The following is an 18,442-nucleotide window of genomic DNA, read 5'->3' on the forward strand; positions in this document are numbered from 1 at the left end:
CAAGTGGCACATGATATCCCATTGTCACCACAGATAATCACGGCAAGACATACATCAAGTGTTCTCATAAAGACTCAATCCGATAAGATAACTTCAAAGGGGAAACTCAATTCATCACAAGAGAGTAGAGGGGGAGAAACATCATAAGATCAAACTATAATAGCAAAGCTCGGGATACATCAAGATCGTGCCATAGAGGGAACATGAGAGAGAGAGATCAAACACAGAGCTACTGGTACATACCCTCAGCCCCGAGGGTGAACTACTCCCTCCTCATCATGGATAGCGTCGGGATGATGAAGATGGCCACCGGTGAAGGATCCCCCCTCCGGTAGGGTGCCGGGAAGGGCTCCCGAGAGGTTTTTGGTGGCTACAGAGGCTTGCGGTGGCGGAACTCCCGATCTATCTTCCGTTCTGGAAGTTTTAGGATGCGTAGGTATATATGGGTGCAGGGGGTACGTCAGTGGAGCTACGGGGGGGCCACGAGGTAGGGGGTGCGCCCGGGGGGTGGGCGCGCCCCCCACCCTCGTGGGCAGCCCGTATCTCCCCTGACATGCACTCCAAGTTCCCTGGGTTCCTTTCCTTCCAAAAATAACTTCTCCAGTTAATTTCGTTCCGTTTTGACTCCGTCTGATATTCCTTTTCCTCGAAACACTGAAATAGGCATAAAATAGCAAATCTGGGCTGGGCCTCCGGTTAATAGGTTAGTCCCAAAAATAATATAAAAGTGGATAATAAAGCCCAATATTGCCTAAAACAGTAGATAAAGTAGCATGGAGCAATCAAAAATTATAGATACGTTGGAGACGTATCAAGCATCCCAAGCTTAATTCCTGCTCGTCCTCGAGTAGGTAAATGATAAAAAAGAATTTTTGATGCGGAGTGATACTTTGGCATAATTTCAATGTAAATCTTCTTAATTGTGGCATGAATATTCAGATCCGAAAGATTCAAGACAAAAGTTCATATTGACACAAAAATAATAATACTTCAAGCATACTAATCAAAGCAATCATGTCTTCTCAAAATAGTATGGCAAAAGAAAGTTCATCCCTACAAAGTCATATAGTTAGGCTATGCTTCATTTTCGTCACACAAAGATGTTCCCAACTTCTATACCCCCGATGACAAGCCAAGAAATTGTTTCATACTTAAATAATCTCAAACTTTTTCAACCTTAATGCAATACATGAGCGTGAGGCATGGATATAGCACTATGGGTGGAATAGAATATGATGATGGGGATTGTGTGGAGAAGACAAAAAAGGAGAAAGTCTCACATTGACGAGCATAATCAATGGGCTATGGAGATGCCCATTAATTGGTGTCAATATGAGGAGTAGGGATTGCCATGCAACAGATGCACTAGAGCTATGAATGCTCAACAAAAGAAAACTAGTGGGTGTGCATCCAACTCGCTTGCTCATGAAGACCTAGGGCATTTGAGGAAGCCCATCGTAGGAATATACAAGCCAAGTTCTATAATGAAAAATTCCCACTAGTATGAAAAAGACAACTTATGAGACTCATTACATGAAGAACAAGGTGCTACTTTGAAGCACAAGTGTGGAAAAAGAGATAGTAGCATTGCCATTTTTATTTATTATTATTTTTTGGGCCTTTCTTTTTTTTGGCCTTTCTCTTTTTTTGGGCAATGCTCTAAAAATGATGATCATCACACTTCTATTGATTACAACATAAGGATTACAACTCGAAACTTAGGACAAGAGATGACTCTATATGAATGCCTCCGGCGGTGTACCAGGATATGCAATGAATCAAGAGTGACATGTATGAAAAATAATGCATGGTGGCTTTGCCACAAATACGATGTCAACTACATGATGATGCAATGGCAATATGACAAAAGTAATGTATGTCATGATGATGATGATGGAAGTTGCATGGAAATATATCTTGGAATGGCTATGGAAATGCCATGATAGGTAGGTATGGTGGCTGTTTTGAGGAAGATATAAGGAGGTTTATGTGTGATAGAGCGTATCGTATCACGGGGTTTGGATGCATCGGAGAAGTTTGCACCAACTCTCAAGGTGAGAATGGGCAATGCACGGTACCGAAGAGGCTAGCAAAGGCGGAAAGGTGAGAGTGCATATAATCCATGGACTCAACATTAGTCAAAAGAACTCATATACTTATTGCAAAAATTTAGAAGTCATCAAAAATCAAGTACTACGCGCATGCTCCTAGGGGGATAGATTGGAAGGAAAAGACCATCGCTCGTCCCCGACCGCCACTCATAAGGATGCACAAGCCAGGTACACTTCATGTGCCAAATTTGTCACACAACTTTAACCATACGTGCATGCTACGGGACTTGCTAACTTCAACACAAGCATTCTTTAAATTCATAATCACCCAACTAGCATGACTTTAATATCACTACCTCCATATCTCAAAACAATTATCAAGCATCAACCTTTTCTTAGTATTCAACACACTCAAAAGAATTCTTACAAATCTTGTATGCGTAGCATATTATGATTATTTAAGCAAATTACCATGCTATTTAAGACTCTCAAAATAATATAAGTTAAGCATGAGAGTTCATATATTTCTCCAAAATAAAACTACCATCGTGCTCTAAAAGATATAAGTGAAGAACTAGAGCAAACAACAAACTACTCCGAAAGATATAAGTGAAGATCAATGAGTAGTCGAATAATTATGCAACTATGCAAAGACTCCCTCGTTTAAGAATTTCAGATCTTGGTATCTTATTCAAACAGCAAGCAAAACAAAATAAAATGACAATGGAAGGATAGCACAACTCATGTGAAGAAGCAAAAACTTAGGCTCAACCGATACTAACCGATAGTTGTTGAAGAAGAAAGGTGGGATGCCTACCGGGGCATCCCCAAGCTTAGATGCTTGAGACTTCTTGAAATATTATCTTGGGGTGCCTTGGGCATCCCCAAGCTTGAACTTTTGTGTCTCCTTAATCCTCTCATATCATGGTTTCTCTTTTTATGAAAAGCTTCATCCACAACAAACTCAACAAGAACTCGTGAGATAGGTTAGTATAAACCAATGCAAAACCTTATCATTTTATACTGTAACAAATCACAAAAATTATTATTCCACATTTAATACTAAATTCCTCTGCATGTTTAATACTCCTATCTTCAAATAGAATCATTAAACAAGCAAACATATGCAAACAACGCAACCATAACAGCAATCTGTCAAAAAAGTACAGTCTGTAAAGAATGCAAGAGTATCAATACTTCCCTGACTCCAAAAATTATGAACTAAAATTCCCACTGTAATAAATTTATCAGAGCTCAATATGCAAAAAGATTCAACATTATACCACTCTCTGAATTTTCTAGGGAATTTTTGCAACAGAGGTAAACTTTCTGTTTTTCAAACAGCAACATGTATACTAGCAAAATAAGCATGGCAAAGGCTATCCTTGACTTTTTTATTGAAACTAAAGATGCGAAACATTATTATAGCTAACAGCAAGCAAATACTAACAAAAGAAAATGACGCTCCAAGCAAAACACATATCATGTGCTGAATAAAAATATAGCTCCAAGTAAACACATATCATAGACGAAGACGAAAGAGGGGATGCCTTCCGGGGCATCCCCAAGCTGAGGCTTTTGGCTATTCTTGAATATTATCTTGGGATGCCTTGGGCATCCCCAAGCTTAGGCTCTTGCCACTCCTTATTCCATAGTCCATCGAATCCTTACCCAAAACTTGAAAACTCCACAACACAAAACTCAACAGAAAACTCGTAAGCTCCGTTAGTATAAGAAAATAAAACCACCACTTAGGTACTGTAATGAACTAATTCTAAATTCATATTGGTGTAATACCTACTGTATTCCAACTTATGTATGGTTCATACCCTTCTATACTACTCATAGATCATCAAAATAAGCAAACAACACATAGAAAACAGAACAGTCTGTAGTAATCTGTATCAAACGTATACTTCTGGAACTACAAAAATTATACCAAATTAGGAGGTCCTAAGAAATTTGTGTACCAATTTAGGGCAAAAATAATCAGATCAAGAGCACGTTTCTGTGAATTAACAAAACTAATTTACTGGGTGCAAAAGTTTCTGATTTTCAGCAGGATCAACAGAACTATCACCGTAAGCTATCCTAAAGGTCTTACTTGGCACTTTATTGAAACAAAAGCTATAAAACATGATTACTACAGTAGAATAATCATGTGGACACACAAAAACAGTAAGGATAAATATGGGGTTGTCTCCCAACAAGGGCTTTTCTTTAGTGCCTTTTTAGCTAGGCATGATGATGACAATGATGCTCACATAAAAGATAAGAATTGAAACATAACGGGAGCATCATGAAGCATATGACTAGCACATTTAAGTCTAACCCACTTCCTATTCATAGGGATTTTGTGAGCAAACAACTTAAGGGAACAATAATCAACAAGCATAGGAAGGCAAAACAAGCATAACTTCAAGATTTTAAGCACATAAAGAGGAAACTTGACATTATTGCAACTCCTAAAAGCATATGTTCCTCCCTCACAATAATTTTCAGTAGCATCATGAATAAATTCAACAATATAACCAGCACCTAAAGCATTCTTTTCATGATCTACTAGCATAGAAAATTTACTACTCTCCTCATAAGCAAAAATTCTTCTCATGAATAGTAGTGGGAGCAAACACAACAAAGTAACTATCATGTGATTGAAAATTAAGATCAAGATGACAAGTTTCATGGTTATCATTATTCTTTAAAGCATACGTGTCATCACAATAATCATCATAGATAGGAGGCATGCTTTCATCATAGTAAATTTGCTCATCAAAGCATGGGGGACAAAAAATATCATATTCATCAAACATAGCTTCCCCAAGCTTGTGGCTTTGCATATCATTAGCATCATGGATATTCAAGGAATTTATACTAACAACATTGCAATCATGCTCATCATTCAAAGATTTAGTGCCAGACAATTTAGAGATTTCTTCTTGTAGCACTTGAGCACAATTTTCTTTTCCATCATACTTACGAAAGATATTAAAAAGATGAAGCATATGAGACAAACTTAACTCCATTTTTTGTAGTTTTCTTTTATAAACTAAATTAGTGCTAAAACAAGAAACAAAAAGATTCGATTGCAAGATCTAAAGATATACCTTCAAGCACTCACCTCCCCGGCAACAGCGCTAGAAAAGAGCTTAGTTGACGGGGTGTGAGTGAGTGCCCTTTACCTAGCCTCCCCGGCAACGGCGCCAGAAAAGAGCTTGATGTCTACTACACAACCATCTTCTTGTAGACGTTGTTGGGCCTGCAAGTGCACAGGTTTGTAGGACAGTAGCAAATTTCCCTCAAGTGGATGACCTAAGGTTTATCAATCCGTAGGAGGCGTAGGATGAAGATGGCCTCTCTCAAACAACCCTGCAACCAAATAAAAGAGTCTCTTGTGTCCCCAACACACCCAATACAATGGTAAATTGTATAGGTGCACTAGTTCGACGAAGAGATGGTGATACAAGTGTAAAATAGATAGTAGATATAGGTTTTGTAATCTGAAAATATAAAAACGGCAAGGTAACTAAAGGTAAAAGTGAGCGTAAATGGTATTGCAATGATAGGAAACAAGGCCTAGGGTTCATACTTTCACTAGTGCAAGTTCTCTCAACAATAATAACATAGATAGATAACATAACAAACCCTCAACATGCAACAAAGAGTCACTCCAAAGCCACTAATAGCGGAGAACAAACATAGAGATTATGGTAGGGTACGAAACCACCTCAAAGTTATTCTTTCGGATCAATCTATAAAAGAGTTCGTACTACAATAACACCTTAAGACACAAATCAACCAAAACCCTAATGTCACCTAGATACTCCATTGTCACCTCAAGTATCCGTGGGCATGATTATACGATATGTATCACACAATCTCAGATTCATCCAACCAACACAAAGTACTTCAAAGTGTGCCCCAAAGTTTCTACCGGAGAGTCAAGAACGTGTGCCAACCCCTATGCATAGGTTCCCAATGTCACGAAACCCGCAAGTTGATCACCAAAACATACATCAAGTGGCACATGATATCCCATTGTTGAAGGAAATATGCCCTAGAGGCAATAATAAAGTTATTATTTATTTCCTCATATCAAGATAAATGTTTATTATTCATGCTAGAATTGTATTAACCGGAAACATAATACATGTGTGAATACATAGACAAACATATAGTCACTAGTATGCCTCTACTTGACTAGCTCATTAATCAAAGATGGTTATGTTTCCTAACCATAGACATGTGTTGTCATTTGATTAATGGGATCACATCATTAGGACAATGATGTGATTGACATGACCCATTCCGTTAGGCTAGCACTTGATCATTTAGTATATTGCTATTGCTTTCTTCATGACTTATATATGTTCCTGTAACTATGAGATTATGCAACTCCCGTTTACCGGAGGAACACTTTGGGTGCTACCAAACGTGACAACGTAACTGGGTGATTATAAAGGAGTACTACAGGTGTCTCCAAAGGTACATGTTGAGTTGGCATATTTCGAGATTAGGTTTTGTCACTCCGATTGTCGGAGAGGTATCTCTGGGCCCTCTCGGTAATGCACATCACTATAAGCCTTGCAAGCAATGTAACTAATGAGTTAGTTACGGAATGATGCATTATGTAAACGAGTAAAGGGACTTGCCGGTAACGAGATTGAACTAGGTATTGGATACCGACGATCGAATCTCGGGAAAGTAACATACCGATGACAAAGGGAACAATGTATGTTGTTATGCGGTTTGACCGATAAAGATCTTCGTAGAATATGCAGGAACCAATATGGGCGTCCAGGTTCCGCTATTGGTTATTGACCGAGAATAGTTCCAGGTCATGTCTACATAGTTCTCGAACCCATAGGGTCCGCACGCTTAACGTTACGATGACAGTTTTATGAGTTTATAAGTTTTGATGTACCGAAGTTTGTTCGGAGTCCCGGATGTGATCACGGACATGAAGAGGAGTCTCGAAATGGTCGAGACATAAAGATTGATATATTGGACGGCTATATTCGGACACCGGAAGTGTTCCGGGCGTTTTCGGAGAAAACCAGAGTGCCGAAGGGTTACCGGAACCCCCCCCCCCCGGGAGAGTAATGGGCCTTATGGGCCTTAGTGGAGAGAGAGAGGGGTGGCCAGCATGGGCCGCGTGCCCCCTCCCCCTCTGGTCCGAATTGGACTAGGAGGGGGGCGGCGCCCCCCTCTCTCCTTCTCCCTCTCCCCCTTCCTTTCCCCCTCCTAGTAGGAGTAGGAAAGGGGGAGTCCTACTCCTACTAGGAGGAGGACTCCTCCTCCTTAGCGCGCCCACAAGGGCCGGCCGGCCTCCCCCCTTGCTCCTTTATATACGGGGGCGGGGGGGGGCACCCTAGGAAACACAAGTTGATCTACAGATCGTTCCTTAGTCGTGTGCGGTGCCCCCTCCACCATATTCCACCTCGGTCATATCGTCACGGAGTTTAGGCGAAGCCCTGCGCCGGTAGAACATCATCATCGTCACCACGCCGTCGTGCTGACGGAACTCATCCCCGAAGCTTTGCTGGATCAGAGCCCGGGGATCGTCATCGAGCTAAACGTGTGCTGAACTCAGAGGTGCCGTACGTTTGATGCTTGGATCGGTCGGATCGTGAAGACATATGACTACATCAACCGCTTTGTCATAACGCTTCGGCTTACGGTCTATGAGGGTACGTGGAGAACACTCTCCCCTCTCGTTGCTATGTCATCACCATGATCTTGCGTTTGCGTAGGAATTTTTTTGAAATTACTACGTTCCCCAACAGTGGCATCCGAGCCTGGTTTTATGCGTAGATGTCATATGCACGAGTAGAACACAAGTGAGTTGTGGGCGATACAAGTCATACTGCTTACCAGCATGTCACACTTTGGTTCGGCGGTATTGTGAGATGAAGCGGCCCGGACCGACATTACGCGTACGCTTACGCGAGACTGGTTTCACCGTTACGAGCACTCGTGCTTAAAGGTGGCTGGCGGGTGTCTGTCTCTCTCACTTTAGCTGAATCGAGTGTGGCTATGCCCGGTCATTGTGAAGGTTAAAACAGCACTAACTTGACGAACTATCGTTCTGGTTTTGATGCGTAGGTAAGAACGGTTCTTGCTAAGCCCATAGCAGCCACGTAAAATTTGCAACAACAAAGTAGAGGACGTCTAACTTGTTTTTGCAGGGCATGTTGTGATGTGATATGGTCAAGACATGATGCTATATTTTATTGTATGAGATGATCATGTTTTGTAACCGAAGTTATCGGCAACTGACAGGAGCCATATGGTTGTCGCTTTATTGTATGAAATGCAAACGCCCTGTAATTGCTTTACTTTATCACTAAGCGGTAGCGATAGTCGTAGAAGCAATAGATGGCGTAACGACAACGATGCTATGATGAAGATCAAGGTGTCACGCCGGTGATGATGGTGATCACGACGGTGCTTCGAAGATGGAGATCACAAGCACAAGATGATGATGGCCATATCATATCACTTATATTGATTGCATGTGATATTTATCCTTTATGCATCTTATCTTGCTTTGATTGACGGTAGCATTTTAAGATGATCTCTCACTAAATTATCAAGAAGTATTCTCCCTGACTATGCACCGTTGCGAAAGTTCTTCGTGCTGAGACACCACGTGATGATCGGGTGTGATAGGCTCTACGTTCAAATACAACGGGTGCAAAACAGTTGCACACGCGGAGTACTCAGGTTAAACTTGACGAGCCTAGCATATACAGATATGGCCTCGAAACACGGAGACCGAAAGGTCGAACGTGAATCATATAGTAGATATGATCAACATAGTGATGTTCACCATTGAAACTACTCCATCTCACGTGATGATCGGACATGGTTTAGTTGATTTGGATCACGTGATCACTTAGATGACTAGAGAGATGTCTGTCTAAGTGGGAGTTCTTAAGTAATATGATTAATTGAACTTAAATTTATCATGAACTTAGTACCTGATAGTATTTTGCTTGTCTATGTTTGTTGTAGATAGATGGCTCGTGTTGTTGTTCCGTTGAATTTTAATGCGTTCCTTGAGAAAGCAAAGTTGAAAGATGATGGTAGCAATTACACGGACTGGGTCCGTAACCTGAGGATTATCCTCATTGCTGCACAGAAGAATTACATCCTGGAAGCACCGCTGGGTGCCAGGCCTGCTGCTGATGCAACTGACGACGTTAAGAACGTCTGGCAGAGCAAAGCTGATGACTACTCGATAGTTCAGTGTGCCATGCTTTATGGCTTAGAACCGGGTCTTCAACGACATTTTGAACGTCATGGAGCATATGAGATGTTCCAGGAGTTGAAGTTAATATTTCAAGCAAATGCCCGGATTGAGAGATATGAAGTCTCCAATAAGTTCTATAGCTGCAAGATGGAGGAGAATAGTTCTGTCAGTGAACACATACTCAAAATGTCTGGGTATAATAATCACTTGATTCAACTGGGAGTTAATCTTCCTGATGATAGTGTCATTGACAGAATTCTTCAATCACTGCCACCAAGCTACAAGAGCTTCGTGATGAACTATAATATGCAAGGGATGGACAAGACTATTCCTAAGCTCTTCGCAATGCTAAAAGCCGTGGAGGTAGAAATCAAAAAGGAGCATCAAGTGTTGATGGTTAACAAGACCACCAGTTTCAAGAAAAAGGGCAAAGGGAAGAAGAAGGGGAACTTCAAGAAGAACAGCAAACAAGTTTCTCCTCAAGAGAAGAAACCCAAGTCTGGACCTAAGCCTAAAACTGAGTGCTTCTACTGCAAGCAGACTGGACACTGGAAGTGGAACTGCCCCAAGTACTTGGCGGATAAGAAGGATGGCAAAGTGAACAAAGGTATATGTGATATACATGTTATTGATGTGTACCTTACTAATGCTCGTAGTAGCACCTGGGTATTTGATACTGGTTCTGTTGCTAATATTTGCAACTCAAAACAGGGACTACGGATTAAGCGAAGATTGGCTAAGGACGAGGTGACAATGCGCGTGGGAAATGGTTCCAAAGTCGATGTGATCGCGGTCGGCACGCTACCTCTACATCTACCATCGGGATTAGTTTTAGACCTAAACAATTGTTATTTGGTGCCAGCATTGAGCATGAACATTATATCTGGATCTTGTTTGATGCGAGACGGTTATTCATTTAAATCAGAGAATAATGGTTGTTCTATTTATATGAGTAATATCTTTTATGGTCATGCACCCTTGAAGAGTGGTCTATTTTTATTAAATCTCGATAGTAGTGATACACATATTCATAGTGTTGAAACCAAAAGATGCAGAATTGATAATGATAGTGCAACTTATTTGTGCAATTGCCGTTTAGGTCATATCGGTGTAAAGCGCATGAAGAAACTCCATACTGATGGGCTTTTGGAATCACTTGATTATGAATCACTTGGTACTTGCAAACCGTGCCTCATGGGCAAGATGACTAAAACGCCGTTCTCCGGAACTATGGAGCGAGCAACTGATTTGTTGGAAATCATTCATACTGATGTTTGTGGTCCAATGAATGTTGAGGCTCGCGGCGGGTATCGTTATTTTCTCACCTTCACCGATGATTTGAGTAGATATGGGTATATCTACTTAATGAAACACAAGTCTGAAACATTTGAAAAGTTCAAAGAATTTCAGAGTGAAGTGGAAAATCATCTTAACAAGAAAATAAAGTTTCTACGATCTGATCGTGGAGGAGAATATTTGAGTTACGAGTTTGGTTTACATTTGAAATAATGCGGAATAGTTTCGCAACTCACGCCACCCAGAACACCACAACGAAATGGTGTGTCCGAACGTCGTAATCATACTTTACTAGATATGGTGCGATCTATGATGTCTCTTATTGATTTACCGCTATCGTTCTGGGGTTATGCTTTAGAGACGGTCGCATTCACGTTAAATAGGGCACCATCAAAATCCGTTGAGACCACGCCTTATGAACTGTAGTTTGGCAAGAAACCAAAGTTGTCGTTTCTTAAAGTTTGGGGTTACGATGCTTATGTGAAGAAACTTCAACCAGATAAGCTCGAACCTAAATCGGAGAAATGTGTCTTCATAGGATACCCAAAAGAGACTATTGGGTACACCTTCTATCACAGATCTGAGGGCAAGATTTTCGTTGCTAAAATCGGATCCTTTCTAGAGAAGGAGTTTCTCTCGAAAGAAGTGAGTGGGAGGAAAGTAGAACTTGATGAGATAACTGTATCTGCTCCCTTATTGGAAAGTAGTTCATCACAAGAACCGGTTCCTGTGACAACTACACCGATTAGTGAGGAAGCTAATGATATTGATCATGAAACTTTAGATTAAGTTTCTACTGAACCTCATAGGTCTACCAGAGTAAGATCCGCACCAGAGTGGTACGGTAATCCTGTTCTGGAAGTCATGTTACTTGACCATGATGAACCTACGAACTATGAGGAAGCGATGATGAGCCCAGATTCCGCAAAATGGCTAGAAGCCATGAAATCTGAGATGGGATCCATGTATGAAAACAAAGTATGGACTTTGGTTGACTTGCCCGATGATCGGCAAGCCATTGAGAATAAATGGATCTTTAAGAAGAAGACTGACACTGATGTTAATGTAACTGTCTATAAAGCTCGACTTGTTGCAAAAGGTTTTCGACAAGTTCAAGGGGTTGACTACGATGAGACTTTCTCACCCGTAGCGATGCTTAAGTCTGTCCGAATCATGTTAGCTATTGCTGCATTTCATGATTATGAAATTTGGCAAATGGATGTCAAAACTGCATTCTTGAATGGATTTCTAGAAGAAGAGTTGTATATGATGCAGCCAGATGGTTTTGTTGATCCAAAAGGTGCTAACAAAGTGTGCAAGCTCCAGCGATCCATTTATGGACTGGTGCAAGCATCTCGGAGTTGGAATAAGCGCTTTGATAGTGTGATCAAAGCATATGGTTTTATACAGACTTTTGGAGAAGCCTGTATTTACAAGAAAGTGAGTGGGAGCTCTGTAGCATTTCTGATATTATATGTAGATGACATATTATTAATTGGAAATGATATAGAATTTCTGGATAGCATAAAGGGATACTTGAAGAAGAGTTTTTCAATGAAAGACCTCGGTGAAGCTACTTACATATTGGGCATCAAGATTTATAGAGATAGATCAAGACGCTTAATAGGACTTTCACAAAGCACATACCTTGATAAAATTTTGAAAAAGTTCAAAATGGATCAGGCAAAGAAAGGGTTCTTGCCCGTGCTACAAGGTGTGAAGTTGAGTCAAACTCAATGCCCGACCACAGCAGAAGATAGAGAGAAAATGAAAGATGTTCCCTATGCTTCAACCATAGGCTCTATCATGTATGCAACGCTGTGTACCAAACCTGACATATGCTTAGCAATAAGATTGGCAGGAAGGTACCAAAGTAATCCAGGAGTGGATCACTGGACAGTGGTCAAGAACATCCTGAAATACCTGAAAAGGACTAAGGATATGTTTCTCGTATATGGAGGTGACAATGAGCTAGTCGTAAATGGTTACGTCGATGCAAGCTTTGACACTGATCTGGACGATTCTAAATCGCAAACCGGATACGTGTTTTTATTAAACGGTGGAGCTGTAAGTTGGTGCAGTTCTAAACAAAGCGTCGTGGCAGGATCTACATGTGAAGCGGAGTACATAGCTGCTTCGGAAGCAGCAAATGAAGGAGTCTGGATGAAGGAGTTCATTTCCGATCTAGGTGTCATACCTAGTGCATCGGGACCAATGAAGATCTTCTGTGACAATACTGGTGCAATTGCCTTGGCAAAGGAATCCAGATTTCACAAGAGGACCAAGCACATCAAGAGACGCTTCAATTCCATCCGGGACCAAGTCCAAGTGGGAGACATAGGGATTTGCAAGATACATACGGATCTGAATGTTGCAGACCCATTGACTAAGCCTCTCTCACGAGCAAAACATGATCAGCACCAAGACTCCATGGGTGTTAGAATCATTACTGTGTAATCTAGATTATTGACTCTAGTGCAAGTGGGAGACTGAAGGAAATATGCCCTAGAGGCAATAATAAAGTTATTATTTATTTCCTCATATCATGATAAATGTTTATTATTCATGCTAGAATTGTATTAACCGGAAACATAATACATGTGTGAATACATAGACAAACATATAGTCACTAGTATGCCTCTACTTGACTAGCTCATTAATCAAAGATGGTTATGTTTCCTAACCATAGACATGTGTTGTCATTTGATTAATGGGATCACATCATTAGGAGAATGATGTGATTGACATGAACCATTCCGTTAGCCTAGCACTTGATCGTTTACTATATTGCTATTGCTTTCTTCATGACTTATACATGTTCTTGTAACTATGAGATTATGCAACTACCGTTTACCGGAGGAACACTTTGGGTGCTACCAAACGTCACAATGTAACTGGGTAATTATAAAGGAGTACTACAGGTGTCTCCAAAGGTACATGTAGAGTTGGCATATTTCGAGATTAGGTTTTGTCACTCCGATTGTCGGAGAGGTATCTCTGGGCCCTCTCGGTAATGCACATCACTATAAGCCTTGCAAGCAATGTAACTAATGAGTTAGTTACGGAATGATGCATTACGTAAACGAGTAAAGAGACTTGCCGGTAACGAGATTGAACTAGGTATTGGATACCGACAATCGAATCTCGGGAAAGTAACATACCGATGACAAAGGGAACAACGTATGTTGTTATGCGGTTTGACCGATAAAGATCTTCGTAGAATATGTAGGAACCAATATGGGCATCCAGGTTCCGCTATTGTTTATTGACCGAGAATAGTTCTAGGTCATGTCTACATAGTTCTCGAACCCGTAGGGTCCGCACGCTTAATGTTACGATGACAGTTTTATGAGTTTATAAGTTTTGATGTACCGAAGTTTGTTCGGAGTCCCGTATGTGATCACGGACATAAGAGGAGTCTCGAAATGGTCGAGACATAAAGATTGATATATTGGACGGCTATATTCGGACACCGGAAGTGTTCCGGGCGTTTTCGGAGAAAACCGGAGTGCCGAAGGGTTACCGGAACCCCCCCCCCCCCGGGGAGAGTAATGGGCCTTATGGGCCTTAGTGGAGTGAGAGAGGGGTGGCCAGCATGGGCCGCGTGCCCCCTCCCCCTCTGGTCCGAATTGGACTAGGAGGGGGGGCGGCGCCCCCCTCTTTCCTTCTCCCTCTCCCCCTTCCTTTCCCCCTCCTAGTAGGAGTAGGAAAGGGGGAGTCCTACTCCTACTAGGAGGAGGACTCCTCCTCCTTGGCGCGCCCACAAGGGCCGGCCGGCCTCCCCCCTTGTTCCTTTATATACGGGGGCGGGGGGGGCACCCTAGGACACACAAGTTGATCTACGGATCGTTCCTTAGCCGTGTGCGGTGCCCCCCTCCACCATATTCCACCTCGGTCATATCATCACGGAGTTTAGGCGAAGCCCTGCGCCGGTAGAACATCATCATCGTCACCACGCCGTCATGCTGACGGAACTCATCCCCGAAGCTTTGCTGGATCAGAGCCCAGGGATCATCATCGAGCTGAACGTGTGCTGAACTCGGAGGTGCCGTACGTTCGGTGCTTGGATCGGTCGGATCGTGAAGACGTACGACTACATCAACCGCGTTGCCATAACGCTTCCGCTTACGGTCTACGAGGGTACGTGGACAACACTCTCCCCTCTCGTTGCTATGTCATCACCATGATCTTGCGTGTGCGTAGGAAATTTTTTGAAATTACTACGTTCCCCAACAATTGTCACCACAGATAATCACGGCAAGACATACATCAAGTGTTCTCATAAAGACTCAATCCGATAAGATAACTTCAAAGGGGAAACTCAATTCATCACAAGAGAGTAGAGGGGGAGAAACATCATAAGATCCAACTATAATAGCAAAGCTCGGGATACATCAAGATCGTGCCATAGAGGGAACACGAGAGAGAACACGAGAGAGAGAGAGAGAGAGAGAGAGATCAAACACATAGCTACTGGTACATACCCTCAGCCCCGAGGGTGAACTACTCCCTCCTCGTCATGGATAGCGCCGGGATGTTGAAGATGGCCACCGGTGAAGGATCCCCCCTCCGGCAGGGTGCCGGGAAGGGCTCCAAAGAGGTTTTTGGTGGCTATAGAGGCTTGCGGTGGCGGAACTCCTGATCTATCTTCCGTTCTGGAAGTTTAAGGATACGTAGGTATATATGGGTGGAGGGGGTACGTCGGTGGAGCTACGGGGGCCCCAAGAGGTAGGGACGCGCCTGGGGGGGTGGGCGCGCCCCCCACCCTCGTGGGCAGACTGTATCTCCCCTGACGTGCACTCCAAGTTCCCTGGGTTGCTTTCCTTCCAAAAATAACTTCTCCAATTGATTTCGTTCCATTTTGACTCCGTCTGATATTCCTTTTCCTCGAAACACTGAAATAGGCATAAAACAGCAAATCTGGGTTGGGCCTCCGGTTAATAGGTCAGTCCCAAAAATAATATAAAAGTGGATAATAAATCCCAATATTTCCTAAAACAGTAGATAAAGTAGCATGGAGCAATCAAAAATTATAGATACGTTGGAGACGTATCAGCTGAACAGCCTGCCAGCAAATTCCATTGGCAGTTGGGAAAACCTGGAAGACGCATTCCTGGACAACTTCCACGGCACATATGTGCGACCACCGGACACCGATGACTTGAGCCACATTACTCAACAGCCCGGAGAGTCAGCCAGGATATTCTGGACTCGGTTCCTAACTAAAAAGAACCAAATTGTCGATTGTCCAGACGTCGAAGCCCTGACGGCTTTTAAGCATAATATCCGTGATGAGTGGCTCGCCCGACACCTCGGCCAGGAAAAACCCAAGTCCATGGCAGCTCTCACAACACTAATGACCCGCTTTTGCGCGGGCAAGGACAGTTGGTTGGCTCGCAGAAGCACTACGCCACATTCTGGCACTTTGGATGTCTGCGACAATAACGGCAAGCCACGGTGCAACACACATAAGCAACGGAACAACAGCGACAACACTAAAGACACGGCAGTCAACGCCGGATTCAGCGGATCCAAGTCCGGTCAGTGGAAGAAGCCGTTCAAAGGAAACAATCAGGGACCTTCCTGTTTGGACCATATACTGGACCGCTCGTGCCAAATTCATGGCACCCCGGACAAGCCAGCCAACCACACCAACAGAGACTCCTGGGTGTTCAAATAGGCCGGCAAAATAAACACCGAAAACAAGGACAAGTGGCTGCACAACGACGATGACGAAGAGCCCCGGCGCCCGAACACGGGGGGACAGAAGAAATTCCCCCCCCCCCCAGGTGAAAACGGTCAACATGATCTACGCCACTCATATTCACAAGCGGGAACGAAAGCGAGCACTACGGGACGTCTATGCGATGGAGCCAGTCGCCCCCAAATTCAACCCATGGTCAGCTTGTCCGATCACCTTTGATCGTAGGGATCACCCTACTAGCATCCGTTACGGCGGCTCAGCCGCATTGGTCCTTGACCCAATCATCGACGGATTCCACCTCACGCGAGTCCTCATGGACGGCGGCAGCAGCTTGAACCTGCTTTCTCAGGACACAGTGAACAAAATGGGCATCGACCCTTCAAGGATCAAGCCCACCAAAACCACCTTTAAAGGTGTAATTCCTGGAGTAGAGGCCTGTTGCACGGGCTCTATAACATCGGAAGTGGTCTTTGGATATCCGGATAACTTCCGAAGCGAAGAGTTAATCTTTGATATCGTCCCCTTCCGCAGTGGTGACCACGCACTGCTGGGACGAACCGCATTCGCTAGATTCAATGTGGTACCACATTACGCATACCTCAAGCTCAAGATGCCAGGACTGCACGGGGTCGTAACAGTCAACGAAAACATGGACCGCTCTCTCCGAACAGAAGAGCAAACTGCAGCCCTCGCGGTAGAAGTACAATGCGGCCTCCTCCGACAAACCAATCCGACGACAACAACTTCGAGCGCCGTCAAGCGAGTCCGGAGCACCCCACAACAGGATCATCAGGCACGCCAAGAGCGCGACTAGCAGTCCGGCTTCCACTCAAACCCCATCAAAGCAGCATCGGAGCCACGCGTACATAATTACGCACTCAAAATACCATGGGCGTAGGCGGAGGCGCAGCAGTGACTCAGTCAACAGCGCGGTATAACCGCCACATACCTTCATAAACCTCCCATTTTATTTTTCAGGACATTTCTCTAGAAGCAGCCTCTCCAGAAGAGCCGGATTGTCGGACTTACATAGGAGAGAAAACCAAGGAGGAAACAGGCTTTGCACACAAAAGGAAATACCCAGGTGGAATCTGTTCACGATCGTTATACCTGTTTTACATACCTACACGCAGCCTGCCCTTGGATAGGACATGTTAAATAGTCCTATTTACTTCTGCTTAAATGCTACCATTGTAAACATACGCTTAAACGTATTATTTATCAATGGGAGATAATATATAGCGTCAGCTTATTATTCTTATTTGCGCATTTTTCTTGCAAATATTCATTTAATATTGCATCCGTACACCTTGGTGCGATTAGTTTGCCAGGGGCTTCATATAGCGCCTCATAATACGGCAAAGCAAGTCCGAACACTTTCATCAGTGCGGCACCCCGAACTTATAGCACTATATGCATCAGCTCCGAATCACGTCTTGGGTCAATAGTTGCGTTTGCCCGACTCCGTTGTTTTGGTACCTTACGTTCCGTTATATCGGCTAAGGTAGCGCAAGGAGAACTATTGCGATTGTGTCCCGGTTCTTACGGACGAGCACCTCAGTAGAGAAAGCCGAAAACTGACCGGCATGATGCGGCGAGAGCTGGTCGCTGTTCGAGAGGTCTTAAAATGCTTAAAGTGTTTTTTCCGCTGAAGGCGATGAATCAGCCTCGTCCGATTTAGGCGTATATAGCGCCCCAATTCATCCCTCCGAATTCTAGGGGAATTATAGACTTCTATGGCTAAGTGAAAGTTATAAAGCAGCATAGTCCGATTGCCTTGTTTGCTGCGCCAGATACCTCCTTAAGGGGCCAAAAATTTGGATAAAGAGTATCCGGGTTTTTCTAGGAACACCCTGGTACTAGTTACGTGGGGGCAGAAGCCGACGACTGGCCTACTTACAGAATTCTATAAACAGCCACATAGAAGGTAATATTTTAAATCAAACAGTGCTACATAGCACAATTAACTTCGTCTTTAAATTACAACAGTGACAGAGGTACATTTAGTCAAAGATCTTGTCCTTGGTACATTCATCGGCCACAAGACAAGCGCCCTTCATAATGCCATCGTAATACTTCTCAGGATAGCGATGCGCCTTCCCTCCGGCGGCCCATCCTTCACCAACTTCTTCGCAT

The sequence above is a fragment of the Triticum aestivum genome, chromosome 3B (assembly GCF_018294505.1).
Source record: "Triticum aestivum cultivar Chinese Spring chromosome 3B, IWGSC CS RefSeq v2.1, whole genome shotgun sequence".
NCBI lineage: Eukaryota > Viridiplantae > Streptophyta > Magnoliopsida > Poales > Poaceae > Triticum > Triticum aestivum.